General features: G+C 36.9%; 1 protein-coding gene across 1 annotated transcript in view; it reads right to left on the reverse strand.

Moving 5' to 3' along the window:
- The window catches only part of RNF169 (ring finger protein 169), a 109500-nt gene that overhangs the window by 56438 nt on the left and 34857 nt on the right, over nucleotides 1–18205 (reverse strand). The gene's annotated exons all lie outside the window — the stretch shown is intronic.

The following is an 18205-nucleotide window of genomic DNA, read 5'->3' on the forward strand; positions in this document are numbered from 1 at the left end:
TCATGCAAGGGCAGAAATGCCTGTAAAATATTTGTAGCTAAGCCACATCTTGAACAATACTCATTTCACCATGAAAAATTATTTATCTTCAAAATTGCAGAATCTGGGTAATCAGTATACAGGGGTTCATTTTATTGTTCTCTCCACTTTTATATTTGCTGGAATATTACAAAATTTAAAAATTTAGAAATTATTTCTAACATATGTTATGCTAGCTAACAAACCTTAGGTGCTGGACGATTATAGAAATAATTGAAGGGCTTATCAGAGCCTATACAGTGAAGGTTCTGACAATATAGTCTTTCAAGTGCTACATAACACTTCAAATGTTAACTAGCCATGCTTAGAGATTAAAATAAAAAACACATATACATACCACACTATTTCAAATGAAGTATTTTTTTTAATGTTTATTTATTTATTTTGAGAGAGACAGAGAGCCTGAGTAGAGGAGGGACACAGAGAGAGACAGAGAATCTGAAGCATGCTCCAGGTTCTGAGCTGTCAGCACCCACCAACTGTGAGATCAAGACCTCAGCTGAAGTTGGATGTTTAATCGACTGAGCCACCCAGATGCCCCCCAAATGAAGTATTTTAAAGTACATTTCATACCATCCAGAGAGCACTTCTACCATGAATTTCTGAAATAAACTACTGGGGCGCCTGGGTGGCTCAGTTGGTTGAGCGTCCGACTTCGGCTCAGGTCATGACCTTCACAGTTCATGCGTTTGAGCCCCAGCTTGCTGCTGTCAGCATGGAGCCCGCTTTGGGTCCTCTGTCCCCTTCTCTCTCTGCCCCTCCCCTATTTATTCTTTCTCTCTCTCTCAAAAGTAAATAAAATGCTAAGAAAATGAAATAGATTACTTGTGTCCAATTCCTTGTTTTCAAGTCTCTCTGCCCCCAGACACTATGAGCTTCTTTTGAAGGGGACCATGGAACTGTTTGTGTCCCATTGCTCCTTGATTTCCCCTCTCCTGCTTGAATTCTAGACTGGGATCTGTGTTCAGAAAGTTCAGTTCCACCAACAGCTACAGAACACTAGAGTCTATGTGTCAGGCATATTTTTGGTGCTGCGCATATACAGCCCTGATCAAAGATGACAAAGTTGTGCATGGAGCTTACTTTCTAGTACAATACAGTTGAAGTGAGTAATAAGGTTGAGCTAAACAATTTTTAAAAGGTTCTTCCAACAAATATTCCCTGTGATACAAACCATACTGTTGTTGGTGACCGTACCCATCCCCATGCTTTGAGGGAGCTTCTCTCAATTCCACAGTAAAAGGTAACCAACCCTGATAGTACCATTTACACAGGGCTGGTGGGAGGAGTACTACCCCATAGCACTTTAAAGACAAGAAGCTCATTGGGGCGCCTGGGTGGTGCAGTTGGTTAAGTGTCCGACTTCAGCCAGGTCACGATCTCGCGGTCCGTGAGTTCGAGCCCCGCGTCGGGCTCTGGGCTGATGGCTCAGAGCCTGGAGCCTGTTTCTGATTCTGTGTCTCCCTCTCTCTCTGCCCCTCCCCCCGTTCATGCTCTGTCTCTCTCTGTCTCAAAAATAAATAAACGTTAAAAAAAAAAAATTTTTAAAAGAAGCTCATTCATCTATAATTTTTCCATTTCCTTATCTGAGTTGGTAAAATGGTCCACTGCCCAATGATAGACTACAGAAATGGCTTGTGACAGCTGTAGGACCATACAGCATTATGGTGTTTCATTAATCTCTCCCCTCCACCAATAAGTAATAACAAATTTTTCCTATAAGAGGATGATATATGAAAACATTAAATAAATTCTATGAATTATACACATTTAACTCATTTTCTATATTTTCTAGTTATCTCTGGACCAAAAAGTCTCAAACTGGGACCCTAGACCCTTAAGATGTCCACAAGCTGGTAATGGGAATCTTTAAGTTAATTTTCAATATATTTTTAACAATCTAACAAATCATACACTTAATAGCCCGTAGTTTGTACCCACTAAATACCACTATCTCAGTAAATAGGTTGAATACATTTTTGTTGATGTCTGGGCTTATTCTTTAATAGAGGACATTAAAAATATTTTAAACTCTTACAGAGGCTATGGAAGAAATATAGTACAGGCTGGTAAAGTATATAATACCACTGCTTCAGAACGATTACTTCAAACACGATAAACCTGTTAATGAAATTAGTGTCAGAACATTTCAATTTACTTTGGTATCTAGAGCAGTCAGTGCTTTGTATCTTCTATCTGGTTCCTAGACTCTCATTTGATACTAACAGTTACCACCTCTTTTGGTCTAATTGGTGATTATTGCTGATGCTGCCATAAAAAGAAAGTGTTTTGACTGGACTGGATGGACTTAACAGAAATATTTAGAACATTTCATCCTAAAGCAGCAGAATACACATTCTTATTGAGTGCACATGGAACATTCTCCAGAATAGATCACATACTGGGTCACAAATCAGCCCTCAACAAGTACAAAAAGATTGATATCATACCATGCATATTTTCAGACCACAATGCTATGAAACTTGAAATCAACCACAAGAAAAAATTTGGAAAGATCACAAATGCTTGGAGACTAAAGAACATCCTACTAAAGAATGTATGGGTTAACCAAGAAATTAAAGAGCAAATTGAAAAGTACATGGAAGCCAATGAAAATGAAAATACGACAGTCCAAAACCTTTGGGATACAGCAAAGGTGGACATAAGAGAGAAGTATACGGCAATCCAGGCCTTCCTAAAGAGGGAAGAAATGTCTCAAGTACACAACCTAACCTTAAACCTAAAGGACCTACAAAAAGAACAGCAAAGAAAGCCCAAAACCAGCAGCAGTAGGGAAATACAGCAGAAACCAATGATACCGAAATCAGAAAAACAGAACAAATCAACAAAACTAGGAGCTAGTTCTTTGAAAGAATTAACAAAATTGATAAACCCCTCACCAGATTGATCAAAAAGAAAAAGGAAAGGACCCAAATAAATAAAAGCATGAATGAAAAAGGAGAGATCACAACCAACACCGCAGAAATACAAACAATTATAAGAGAATATTATGAATAATTACATGCCAACAAATTGGGTGATCTAGAAGAAATGAATAAATTGCTAGAAACATATAACTACCAAAACTGAAACAGGAAAAATAGAAAATTTGAACAGACCCATAACCAGTAAAGGAATTGAATCAGTAATCAAAAATCTCCCAACAAGAGTCCAGGGCTGGATGTCTTCCCAGAGAAATTCCACCAAACATTTAAAGAAGAGTTAATACCTATTTTATCGAAGCTGTTCGAAAAATAGAAATCGAAGAAAAACTTCCAAACCCATTCTATGACATGACAAAGTAATCAAAAATCTCCTAAAAAAACAAGAGTCTAGAGCCCGATGGATTTCCAGAGATTCTACCAAACATTTAAAGAAGAGTTAACACCTATTCTCTTGAAGCTTCTGTCCCCTTCTCTCTCTGCCCCTCCCCTATTTATTCTTTCTCTCTCTCTCAAAAGTAAATAAAATGCTAAGAAAATGAAATAGATTACTTGTGTCCAATTCCTTGTTCCAAAAAATTGAAATGCAAGGAAAACTTCCAAACTCTGTCTATGAAGCCAGCATTACATTGATTCCAAAACCAAAGACCCCCCTAAAAAGGAGAATTACAGACCAACTTCCCTGATGAACATGGATGCAAAAATTCTCAACAAGATACTAACAAATCAAATCCAACAATGCATTAAAATAATTATTCACCACGATTAAGTGGGATTTACTCCTGGGCTGCAGGGCTGGTTCAATATCCGCGAATCAGTCAATGTGATATGTCATATTAATAGAAGATAAGAAATACACGATTCTCTCCATAGATGCCGAAAAAGCATTTGACAAAATACAGCATCCTTTCTTGATTAAAAAAAAAAACCCTCAAGAAAGTTGGGAAAGAAGGAACATACCTCAACATCCTAAAGGCCATATATGAAAGACCCACAGCTTATACCATCCTCAAAGGGGAAAAACTGAGAGGTCTTCTCCTAAGGTCAGGAACACAACAGAGATGTCCATTCTCACACTGTTGTTCAACATAGTACTAGAAGTCCTAGCCTCAGCAATCAGACAACAAAAAGAAATAAAAGGCATCAAAATCAGCAAGGAAGAAGTCAAACTTTTATTCTTTGCAGATGACATGATACTCTACATGGAAAATCCAAAAGAGTCCTCCAAAAAACTGCTCAAACTGATACATGAATTCAGCAAAGTCTCAGGATATAAAAGCAATGTACAGGAATCAGTTGCATTTCTATGCACTAATAGTGAAGCAACAGAAAGAGATATCAAGGAATCAATCCCATGTACAATTGCATCAAAAAACATAAAATACCTAGGAATGAAACCTAACCTCAAAGAGATAAAAAGACCTGTACACTGAAAACTATAGAAGGCTTATGAAAGAAATTGAAGATGACACAAAGAAATGGGAAAACATTCCATGCTCATGGAATGGAAGAACAAATACTGTTAAAATGTCAATACTACCCAAAGCAATCTACATATTCAATGCAATCCCTATCAAAATAACCCCAGCATTCTTCACAGAGATAGAACAAACAATCCTAAAATTTGTATGGAACCAGAAAAGGCCCTGAATAGCCAAAGTAATGTTGAAAAAGAAAAACAAAGCTGGAGGCATCACAATTCCAGACTTCAAGCTGTATTACAAAGCTGTAATCACCAAGACAATATGGTACTGGCACAAAAAGAGACACACAGATCAGTGGAACAGAGAACCCAGAAATGGACTCACAAATGTATGGCCAACTAATCTCTGACAAAGCAGAAAAGAATATCCAACGGAAAAAAGACAGTCCTTCAGCAAATGATGATAGGAAAACTGGACAACGACATGCAGAAGAATTAACCTCGACCGCTTTCTTACAATATACACAAAAATAAACTGAAAATAAATGAACGGCCTAAATATAAGACAGGAAACCATCAAAATTCTAGGGAAGAAAACATGCAACAACCTTTTTGACCTCGGCTGCAGCAACTTCTTACTAGACATGTCTCCAGAGGCAAGGGAAACAAAAGCAAAAATGAACTATCGGGACCTCATCAAGATAAAAATTTTCCGCACAGAGAAGGAAACAATCAACAAAACTAAAAGGCAACTGATGGAATGGGAAAAGATATTTGCAAATGACATATCAGATAAAGGGTTAGTATCCAAAATCCATAAAGAATTTATCAAACTCGACACCCAAAAAACAAACAATACAGTGAAGAAATGAATAAAAGACATGAACAGACACTTTTCCAAAGAAGACATCCAGATGGCTAACAGACCCATGAAAAAATGCTCAACATCCCTCAGCATCAGGGAAATACAAATGAAAACCACAATGAGATACCACCTCACACCTGTCAGAATGGCTGAAATGAACTCAGGAAACAAGATGTTGGCGAGGATACAGAAAAAGGGGAACACTTTTGCACTTTTAGTGGGAATGCAAACTGGTGCAGTCACTCTGGAGAACAGTATGAAGGTCCCTCAAAAAATTAAAAATAGAAATTACCCTATGGCCCAGAAATTGCACTACTAGGTATTTATCCAAAGAATACAAAAATGCTGATTCAAACAGGCACACGTACCCCAGTGTTCATAGGAGCACTACCACAATAGCCGAATTATGGGAAGAGCCCATATGTCCATCAATGGATGAATGGATAAAAAAGATGTGGCATATACATATAATTGAATATTACTTGGCAATCAAAATGAATGAAATCTTGCCATTTGCAATAATGTGGATGGAACTAGAATATACTATGCTAAGAAAAAGTCAGTCAGAGAAAGACAAATATCATATGATTTCACTTAAATGTGGAATTTAAGAAACAAAACAGATGAACATAGGGGAAGGGAAGGAAAAAATAAGATAAAAACAGAGAGACAAACCAAAGAGACTCTTAAATACAGAGGGTTGCTGGAAGGGTGCTGGGTTGGGGGAATGGGCTAAATGGGTGATGGGCATTAAGAAGGGTACTTGTTGGGATGAGCACTGGGTGTTATATGTAAGTGATGAATCACTAAATTCTACTCCTGAAACCATTATTACACTATATGTCAATTAAGATGGATTTAAATAAAATTTCTTTAAAAGTGTTTTGGGTAAACTAGGACTACTTGCAGTTTCCATTTCATAGCATCCTGAATCATAGCAAATGATCTCTTGCATACAAAGTTAAAGCCATGATTTCTACTTGAGCAATCACATAAATAACACCAAAGCAATTGACTTGCTCTTATGATTCTTACTTAGTTTTAAGGATATCATATTTATGATACTATGCTGTCTTCACTTTAATTCTCAAACACCTTTCAATTTAAATGTTACATTTAGAGCTAAGCATATATAAACTTTTATGTCAAGATAACATTTTACAAAATATCTCCTTTATGTAATAAGGTATTTAAAATTACTTTAATATAGGTTTTAAATTACATGCATTATGCAGAAATGCATATAAAATTAATCACAGGGATTCAAGTTTACACATAAATTGAACCAGCAGATGCTACAGAAGTCCTACATTTAATTGCCAAGCTAAAAGGCTGAATGAGGGGTGCCTGAGTGGCTCAGTTGGTTGAGCATCCAACTTCAGCTCGGGTCATATCTCACGGCTTGTGGATTTGAGCCCCGTGTCGGGCTCTGTGCTGACAGCTCAGAGCCTGGAGCCTGCTTTGGATTCTGGGTCTCTCTCTCTCAAAAATAAATAAACATTAAAAAAATTTTTTTAAATATATAAAATAAAAGGCTAAATGGACAGGAGGGAACTCACGTATCAGAAGTAGAAAGAAAGATCTCTAAGACATTGATTATGAAAAGGCAAATACAGGCCTTCTTCACTGTTGCAAGTTCAAGAAAATGGAGAATCATTTGGTTCATACCACTAACTTTCCAACTTCCAACTATGACTTTTTGAAGGTCAGCCATTTCTTTATTTTTTTTATTATTTTTTTTTTAATTTTTTTTTTTTCAACGTTTTTTATTTATTTTTGGGACAGAGAGAGACAGAGCATGAACGGGGGAGGGGCAGAGAGAGAGGGAGACACAGAATCGGAAACAGGCTCCAGGCTCTGAGCCATCAGCCCAGAGCCCGACGCCGGGCTCGAACTCACGGACCGCGAGATCGTGACCTGGCTGATGTCGGACGCCCAACCGACTGCGCCACCCAGGCGCCCCGGTCAGCCATTTCTTACTCAAATGAACAAACAAATGGCAGCAATGGAGGAATTTATTTCGTGCTAGGTTCTTCAGGATTCCAAATTTTAGAGAATAATAATAATTCTTATATATGGATTACTATGTGCCAGGCACTATTTCACAATAGTGAAGGAAGATGACTGCATTCCTCTTAGAAAGAAAAGAAAAATGGTATCTGGAATTTATTTATTTTTTTTTTTCAACGTTTATTTATTTTTGGGACAGAGAGAGACACAGCATGAACGGGGGAGGGGCAGAGAGAGAGGGAGACACAGCATCGGAAACAGGCTCCAGGCTCTGAGCCATCAGCCCAGAGCCCGACGCGGGGCTCGAACCCACGGACCGCGAGATCGTGACCTGGCTGAAGTCGGACGCTTAACCGACTGCGCCACCCAGGCGCCCCGGTATCTGGAATTTATAAATAATTACTGAGTAGGTCTGAAGACCATCCTTGAGAAGGTTTGATTTATAAAGTGCCTGGCCCTCTGCTAAGGGTTGTATTTATGTTCTCTCTTATAACTCTATAAGCCAGGTGCTATGGTGTTTATTTTGCAGAGCCAGGATTTGAACTCAGACAGTGGCTCTTTCTCATTATAATAGAGTAAAATATCGACATCACACCTGTATTGTGATTTGAAGAACACCTGCATTTTTTTAAGTTTAAGATAAATAAACAAAAAACTTGAGTCTCGGATGTAAGAAGCATGAGACTTTAACTCTCATTTGAATCCGGAAAAATATAACCAACCTTGCAATTCCACTGAAAGCAGATTACTTGTGAATTTTCACACAAATTTGGCTAGAGAGGAGAAATTTTAAAAATTTTCTTGTGGAATCTTTTTGAAATACTATATTTTTAGAAGTTATTTTTCATTCTTGAATGGTTTTGGCTTTTAAGGAAAATATTGGCATACATGTGATATATTACAATGATATTTTCTGTTATTCTATATAATCATTATAAATTTTGGCATGGATCTAAATTTATTGACATGGAAATTTCACATATGTTTAATTAAAAAATCAGTAAAAATGGTTTGTATAGTGTGATTCTTTATTCTGTAAAAAATCTTAAGCTTAAATTTATGATAAACATTTAAATTTGGCTATTAGATGACAAGATTATTGGTAATTTTCCTTTCTTCTTTAAATCTTTTCATTATCTGAACTTTTTTTTTCCTTTTTACAATTCTGCTTACTTTTATAAGCAGGAAAAAAATTTAATTTTTTAAAACCTTCACTAATCACATATTTCTACAAAATAAAATCGTTTTGTAAAAAGAGGTGCAACTGCTCTAAAAAAATTCCCTAGTTTGGCTTTCACGAGTAGCATTGAAATGATTTTATTTAAACTGTTCTCTAAACCATAAAAGGTACTATATTAATACAATAATCTTATAACTACTGATCCTCTCATAAATCAGAGACAAGGAAAGATAGCACAATGCAGAAATAACTTTGAATAACCTTCTATTATAATTACATTTGATCAGGCTTTGAATTTCCCAAATGTGATATTTTTTTAATTTTTTTAATGTTTATTTACGTTTGAGAGAGAGAGAGAGACAGAGGGTGAACAGAGGAGGGGCAGAGAGAGAGAGGGAGACACAGAATCCGAAGCAAGCTCCAGGCTCTGAGTTGTCAGTGCAGAGCCTGACGTGGGGCTCGAATCCACAAACCATGAGATCATGACCTGAGCTAAAGTCCGACACTTAACTGACTGAGCCACCCAGGCACTCCACCCCAAATGTTATTTTCTTTGAAAAGCCACTACATACTTGATAAAGCTGTTCCCCCTTGTCTGAATAGTTGTAAATAGCAAAAGAAGAAAACAACCAGGTTTAATATTTTTAGATTTTCAGCAACAGCTGTTTTTCCCTCAGGCAGTCAAAATTATAACTTACCATATAGCTTACTTTCTCTTAAAAATGTACTATGCGATTCTGTGTCTATTTTCTGGTTCTAGAAACAGGCACATCAGCACCTGCCAAAAAGCAGGCATTTCCTCCAAGATTACATGATAACATTACAGAGGAATAAGAAACAAAAATAACAAACATTGTAGCAAAAAGAACTCTAGAAATCTTAAAATATATCTAGCTTTATTGTGAGCCAGATATACATCCTTACACCAGTCATTTATTTTAAAAGGAGGAGCTTTGAAACTAGACGATCAACCATTCAATCAGCATTCAGTGAATACCTATATGCAAGATACTACACTAAACTGTCTCCACTCCCTTCCCATCCATGATTTCGCTTTCTGCAGAGTCACTCAACTACAGTCTGAAAGCAAATGATCCTCCTCTAGACACATCATCAGGTCAACAGTAGCCTAGCACTACATCACAATGTCTACATCACTCGCCTCACCTCATCTCATCACATAGGTATTTTACCATCTCACATTATCATAAGAAGAGTGTATCATTGTACAGTACAATGAGGTATTTTAAGAGACCACATTCACATAACTTTTATTAGAGTATATTGTTATAATTACTCTATCTTATTATTAGCATTGTTACTCTCTTACTGTACCTAATTTAGAAATTAAGCTTTATCATAGGTATGTATGTGCAGGAAAAACCACAGTATATACAGCATTTGGAACTCTCCACAGTTTCAGGCATCTACTGGGGGGGGGGGGGTCATAGAACATACACCCATGGATAAGTAGGGATGACTGTATCTTACATGCAGTAGAGAGTTGAAGAGACTAAATGAACAGATCCATCAGGAAAGATTTTACAATCTAATAGGAAAAAAAATTTTAAACAAATAGTCTGCTGCTTCTGTGACAGAACATATTTTAAACTTTCTAGGTAAATAAGCTCCTTTTAAAATAAGTAAATTTTTTTAAAGGGAGGAGTGGGTAAGGCCAGCTCAACATTTGGTTCCTGATGCACTGCATAGCCAAATAGATTTAAGTGAAATGTTCAAGTTTAAATAAAGTGCATTATATTTTAAGTTCATGGCATAAAGATAATAAAAGAGACTTTAAAGATTTATAATTTCAAAAACAATGAGGTCCTAAAAGTTTCCTTACCTTCAAAACATTCCTTCACAAAAGTTAGTGTCTGCCTCATAGAGACATTATTCACTTCAGTAACCCATTGACCATATCTGATTACACTGTGCTCTGGCTAAGGACTAAGAACTGCATGCTTACTACTTGAATAATTCAGCCAGCAATGGGGAGAAAATACTCCTCAAAAATGAGCCAGTAGGGAGAGAGAAAAAAGAAAATGGATAGGTCAGTAAACCAATTCAGAGAAAGCCTATACCACTCATGTGATCCACAGAATTACCGAAAGCAGTTCATCTTTCCCACTACAGGAACCAGGGAGATAAGCAGTCTAGAAGCAGAGGCTGTTTTTTCTCCTACTTACGACCTTTCAGAGTCCAACTGATTGAAAGAAGTCAAACAAGAGCATGTGGATTATGTTTCTTAACTCTAACATAAAGCAACTATTTAACCTGGTGGTCAAAATTAAGCATCAAATAAACTGTAAGCAGAAGAAATAATGGTGTAAATAAAAAGCTTAATCCAACCAATAAATAGAACTTACAGAGATGAATCAATTATTTTAAAAGACAAAAATGACTAATAGTCTCATATAGCATAGAAACATAAAAAGATATCCATATTGAAATAATTTCTTGCTAAAATTATTTTATTTCAACAGACATTTACTGCAGACAAGACTATAACAATATTCTTATCTTACATAATATTGTTATAGTCTTGTCTACAGTAAATGTCTGTTGAAATAAAAAAATAATATATACATATATATATATATATATATTCTAGAATGAATACAACAAAATTATTTCCTCGGGCAATGTAACAAGATAGGAGACTGAGCACATGCTAATTTTCTCCTTCCAGTTAAAAACCCCATAAAATGTCAGGGAGAAAAAGAAATCAGAAACTTTTTCAATAGAATACATCTACAAAGGCACAGGGGGAAAAAAGCATCCTTTAGTAGTCAAGTTTACAAATGCTAAAAGATGGAACTGGTTTTCACATTCAAAGGTTGTGAACAAACAATGTACAGAAAACATATAAATTACTAGCTAGAGGAAGCATCTTAGGCTCACTGGTCATTTATATGTTTTCTGTACATTTTTTCTAGCTAGTAATCAGGTAAATGCAAAGTAAAACAATGAGATATTTTTATCTAACAGATTAGCAAAGTATTAAAAGTAATAAAAACTTGGCAAGGATTTAAAGAAAAGGGGCCTCCCTTTTACTGTTGGTGAAAGAGTAAGTTGAAAAAGTCTTTCTAAAAGGCAATTTGCTAATATCCACCAAAATACAAAGTGTTCATACCATTTGACCCTGAACTTTCATTTCCAGGAATCTAACCTAAAGGAAGTGTTTGCTTGCACATGTTCATGTGTATTCAGTGCAGCATCTCTTTAGAACTGGGAGAAATTGGGAAGAATTTAAATGACTAATGATAATGGAATAGTTAAGTGAATTATGCCTCATCCATATTATGAAATATCTTTCAGGATGAAAAAGTATCTATATGAAAGCCTTACCTCCCACAAAAAAAAAAACACATACTGTTAGTGAAAGAAAGAGGAAGTTACAGAATAGATCAATTATTCCTCAAAAATCCTAGCTTCTTTGAAGTGTTTACTATAACCCCTCTTTGTGGTAATCATCTACCTATCTCTCTGGCAATTCCCCTTATTCACAGAGAAACTCAGCACCTACGTTTCTCTCCAACTACTTCAATGATGATTCCTGAAGATTTCAACATCAGTATACTCTCTCAGTTCCTGTACCTCCTCCTAAATAAGTCTTTTTTTTTCCATCCTACTTCAGTTATCTACTCCCTGATCATATTCTAAATCTCATCCTGTCCAATAACTAACCCACCTCCCAGTCTCACTTTTAAGCTTCTCACATTTAGACCAACGCTTCCTAGCTTTCTAACATGACTTGCAGTCACTTGCTAGTGACCCTACTTTTACAGTTCTCTACCACCATCAAAACTTCTAGCCCATTGACGCTACCATTCTTTCACTGTCCATAATGTCCGTCACCTTCTCAATTCCCTCCTTTAAATAACTTCAAAAACCATGGTCCAAAACTCGCCAGTTCATTGCATCTCTCCTTCTGTCATACTTCCAGCAAAACCCCAAGACTGCTTAAACCCAAAAGTGCCTTAATTGGTCTTATTTTCATTCTTGTCCCATAAGTCACAGACTGCTAGCTACCTACCCAATATCCATTCTTTCTTTCCTTACCAAGAGAACCCATATTTTACTTGGGAGGTTAATGCACCCAGCTAAACCACTGTACTTCCTAGCCTCCCTGACAGCTAGAGAGTGTCTATGACACTGGACCATAAAGCACAAGTGAAGTCACTGAATGAGCTTTGGAGAAAACCCTTAAAAAAAAAAATCAGCTGATATGTGCCTTTCTGCCTCTGACTTCTGTCTACATGTGATTCTAGAGAAGGATCAGCCATCTCACACAAGGAGACAAGCACACTTGAAGATGCCTAAACAGAAAGACAAAAGCAACCTGACTTCCTGATGTCACATAGCTGCTATATCAGCCCTAGGCTGCATACATCTGGTTTCGGTTGCTAGAGAAAAATAAAACTCCTCATTTGTTTGGTCATTATTTTTGGGTCTCTACTATTTACAGTAAATACAATTCCTAACTTCTAGGCCCATTATAGTTTATTCCCTACACAGCAACCAGAGACCTTTTAAAAGTATAAATCAGATCACATTACTGGCTTCACATCACACTTAAAGTAAATTTAGGTTCTTTACCAGGTCAACTAGGCCTTCTTTGATCTGGCCCTTCTATTTCTTCCAACTCATCTCCTACCAAATCCCTATACCACCCTTTCACCCACCACTTGCACACTCAACTCCCGCCACACTGTTCCTTGAACAAGCCAAACTTGTTTCTATTTCAGGGACTTTGCATTTGCTGCTCCTCTGCCTAGAATACTCTTTCCTCATACTTTTACTTGGCTTGCTACCTCACTTAACCCACGTAGCAACTCCAATGTTGCCTCTCTGACAGACCTTCCTGATTATCTAAAACAGTTTTTTTGTGTCTCCTCAAGTTTCCTCTCTACCTCCCAGTAACTCTTCTGATCCTACTTTAGTAATATATATTAAGTATTTGTTTGCTAATTTACTGTCTTTGGCACTAGAATGGAATCTCCCTGGGCAAGGACCTCAGGTGTCTGCAGCACCATATCTCCAGTGCTTGGCACACAGTAGGGACACAAAAAATATCTGATGAGTAAATGACTATATAACATGAGTTCATTTATACTGAAAAAGACTAAAGTGTGTGTGTGTGTGTGTGTGTGTGTGTGTGTGTATGAAAGTATATAAAGGACCTAAACTGATGTTACTAGTTGTTACTAGTTATCAAAGTTAACTATGGGGAGGATAATGAAAAATAAGGAAAAGAGGAATTTTCACATTTTGCTTTGCATATTTCTACATTATTTTTCTTTTCAAAAAAAACCCCAAAATTATATATGATACATGGCAGGAAGAAAGTTTTAAACATATTTGGAAATATAAATCCACTCACAGAATCATAAAATTTAGAAACTCAGAGTAACCTTAAGCATAATACTCCCCCCATAGGTAGGATAATCTATGATTACTAAGTAAGTATCTTCTAAAAGAACTAGAATTAGAAGAATAAAATTTCTTTAAAAAAATTTTTTTAATGTTTTTATTTATTTTTGAGACAGAGAGAGACAGAGCATGAGTAGGGGAGGGGCAGAGAGAGGGAGACACAAAATCCCAAGCAGGCTCCAGGCTCTGAGCTGTCAGCACAGAGCCCAACGCGAGGCTTGAACTCATGGACCGTGAGATCATGACCTGAGCTGAAGTCAGACGCTCAACCGACTGAGCCACCCAGGCGCCCCAAGAATAAAATTTCTTATTAACTTTTCATAGCCCTTATAAAATTTTTTACTATCACTTAAACAAAATAAAATATACCAAATAAAAAGTATATCAGTAGCATGTTATGCATCAAATAGTAATGATGAGTTGTGTAGAATGAATTTCCACCTACCATCCCTTGCTGAGTGGAAACTTTTAAGGATCTTCCTTCTCTAAATATACATCCAAATAATTATATATTTACTTTGTTTTCTTTTAGAAAATAAAATATGCACTCTAAGAGACACCTTTTTCTCTATCAAGTTCTCCATCTAGATGTCTAGCGCCTTTTAATTCTCCTTTACAACTTTATTAAGGCATATTTTACATGTTACATAATTTATCCACTTCAAGTGTATAATTTCAGTGACTTTCAGTAAATTTACCAACTTGTGGAACACACCATAATCAGTTGTAAAAATCTTCACCACTGCAATTAAATCACACAGGCCCATTTATTCTTACTCCCCATTCCCATCCCCTCCTCCAACAAACCATTAATCTACTGTCTGTCTCCATATATTTGCCTATCCTGGACATTTTCTGTAAATGGAATCATACAATGATGTGCATCCGTTGTATCTGGCTCTTCCCACTTAGCATCTTTCTGAGGTTCATCCAACTGGTAGCACGTTCCATTTTATTGCTGAATATTAGTCTACTGTACAGATATGCCATACTCGTGCCATTTGATTTTATGACTTGAATTTGCATTTTCCAGGTTGTACAATGGATGCCAGATAACTTGGGTACTTGCAGGTGGGTGGAGGGAGCTTTATATGTCATTTATTTAACCCAAAAGACATAGGTGAGCGTTTTTCAAGCCCAATCCAGTTTATATAGGGTGAGACTGCCCTAGCTTCCCTTAAAAACATTCTGCCATCAATCCCTTTTAAAACCGCTTTTCTGTCCCTCCTTCCTAATAAGAATAAAAGCATAGTTCCCCAAGGTTTCCTTCTCTCTCCCAAAGCTTATTAAAAACCTCAGCTCTTACTATGCATTGTTTAACCTTCTTTTTCTACCTCCAATCCTTGTTTTCTTTTTATCTTCAAGCTGATAGGTTTAAATTTTCCATATTCTTTGTAAAAAAAGTATATCAGAATTAAGTATCTGCAGATTCTGGAATTTTATGTAAAAAGAATCTGTGGTTCTTTTGATGTGGTCGCTAAAAATAATTTCTTCTTAAGTAGAAAAACACTGTGTAAGTGATTTAAAAACAGAAACCAAAGTGGCAATCCCTATCAAAATAATACCAGCATTCTTCACAGAGCTAGAACAAACAATCCTAAAATTTGTATGGAATCAGAAAAGACCCCAAATAGCCAAAGCAATCTTGAAAAAGAAAACCAAAGCTGGAGGCATCACAATCCCGGACTTCAAGCTGTATTACAAAGCTATAATCAGCAAGACAGTATGATACTGGCACAAAAACAGACACTCAGATCAATGCAACAGAATAGAGAACCCAGAAATGGACCCACAAACATATGGCCAACTAATCTTTGACAAAGCAGGAAAGAATATCCAGTGGAATAAAGACTGTCTCTGCAGCAAGAGGTGCTGGGAAAACTGGACAACGACATGCAGAAGAATTAACCTGGACCACTTTCCTACACCATACACAAAAATAAACTCAAAATGGATGAAAGACCTAAATGTTAGACAGGAAGCCATCAAAATCCTAGACGAGAAAGCAGGCAAAAACCTCTTTGCAGCCACAGCAACTTCTTACTCAACACGTCTCTGAAGGCAAGGGAAATAAAAGCAAAAATGAACTATTGCGACCTCATCAAAATAAAAAGCTTCTGCACAGTGAAGGAAACAATCAGCAAAACTAAAAGGAAACCAATGCAATGGGAAAAGTTATTTGCAAACGACATATCAGATAAAGGGTTAGTATCCAAAATCTATAAAGAACTTCTCAAACTCAATGCCCAAAAAACAAATAATCCCGTGAAGAAATGGGCAAAAGACATAGACACTTCTCCAAAGAAGACATCCAGATGGCCAACCAACACATGAAAAAATGCTCAACATCACTCATCATCAGGGAAATACAAATCAAAACCACAATGAGATACCACCTCACACCTGTCAGAATGGCTAATATTAACAACTCAGGCAACAACAGATGTTGGCGAGGATGCAGACAAAGAGGATCTCTTTTGCGCTGCTGGTGGGAATGCAAACTGGTGCAGCCACTCTGGAAAACAGTATGGAGGTTCCTCAAAAAATTAAGAATAGAACTATCCTACGACCCAGCAATTGCACTAGTAGGTAGTTATCCAAGGGATACAGGCAGGCTGTTTCTTTTTTTTTAAAAAAATTTTTTTTTTCAACGTTTATTATTTATTTTTGGGACAGAGAGAGACAGAGCATGAACGGGGGAGGGGCAGAGAGAGAGGGAGACACAGAATCGGAAACAGGCTCCAGGCTCTGAGCCATCAGCCCAGAGCCTGACGCGGGGCTCGAACTCCCGGACCGCGCGATCGTGACCTGGCTGAAGTTGGACGCCCAACCGACTGCGCCACCCAGGCGCCCCAAGGCAGGCTGTTTCAAAGGGGCACATGCACCCCAATGTTTACAGCAGTGCTATCAACAATAGCCAAAGTATGGAAAGAGCCCAAATGTCCATCGATGGATGAGTGATAAAGGTGATATGGTGTGTATGTATATACATATATATATATATATATATATATATATATATACACACACACACACACACACACACACACACAATGGAGTATTACTCGAAAATCAAAAAGAATGAAATCTTGCCATTTGCGACTAACCACATGGATGCAACTAGAGGGTATTATGCTACATGAAATTAGTCAATCAGAGAAAGACAAATATCATATGACTTCACTCATATGAGGAATTTAAGATACAAAACAGATGAACATAAGGGAAGGAAAGCAAAACTAATATAAAAACAGGGAGGGGGACAAAACACAACAGACTCTTAAATACAGACAACCAACAGAGGGTTGCTGGAGGGGTTGTGGGAGGCAGGATGGGCTAAATGGGTAAGGGACATTAAGGAATCTACTCCTGAAATCATTGTTGCACTATATCCTAACTTGGATGTAAATTAAAAAAAATAAAAAAAAAAAAAAAAGGGCAGAAACCAAAGTGCCCTCATAATACTAATATAAAAGAAGCATGAGGGGGTGCCTGGGTGGCTCAGTGGGTCAAGCATCTGAGTTTGGCTCAGGTAATGATCTTGTAGTCTGTGAGTTCGAGCCCAGTGATGGGCTCTGTGCTGACAGCTCAGAGTCTGGAGCCTGCTTCCTATTCTATGTCTTCCTCTCTCTCTGCCCCTCCCCTGTTCACGCTCTGTCTCTCTCTTTCTAAAGGTAAATTTTAAAAAACACTTACAAAAATTTAAAAAAAAAAGTTACTAGGTCATGATTTAAAAATAAATAAAATAAAATAAAATAAAATAAAATAAAATAAAATAAAATAAAAGGGAGCATGAGGACCCAAGTCAACATTTGACACTCTCACTTAAAAGAGAAAGTCAAAAAATGTATAATAATTAACATTATTAATTATTAACAGAGTTCTCTATTTTCTCCTTCATGTGACCTCCTTAAATACTGATTTTTCCATTCAATATAAAATGCCACAATAATGTTATTGTCTCACCTGTTTTATGATGATGTCTGATTCAGATTAGGTGGATTATTTACCTTTACAAAACATTAAATATCCACATGTAGAATCATTTACGGAGGTGTGTAAGGTGTGGTGGTATAGGGAAAGGGCTGGGGAAGGATGATACACATCTTGTAACATTCTTCTTATTACCAGCCTTTTTGACATCTTAATTCTCTAAGTGATTCCCAGACAATTAGCTTGAGAACATCTAAAATAAGATGATGTGAACGTAGCTAAAAGCTTTCCCAGTGGTAAACATTCTCCACCTAGGAAATTATTTCACTACCCTCTGAATGGCCTAAGTTACAGTTCTTCTGGAGTACATAACAGAGTAA

This window comes from Lynx rufus, unplaced genomic scaffold, assembly GCF_022079265.1.
Source record: "Lynx rufus isolate CCGP_SWC_20201006 ecotype Redwood Valley unplaced genomic scaffold, mLynRuf1.p SCAF_9, whole genome shotgun sequence".
Taxonomy (NCBI): Eukaryota; Metazoa; Chordata; class Mammalia; order Carnivora; family Felidae; genus Lynx; species Lynx rufus.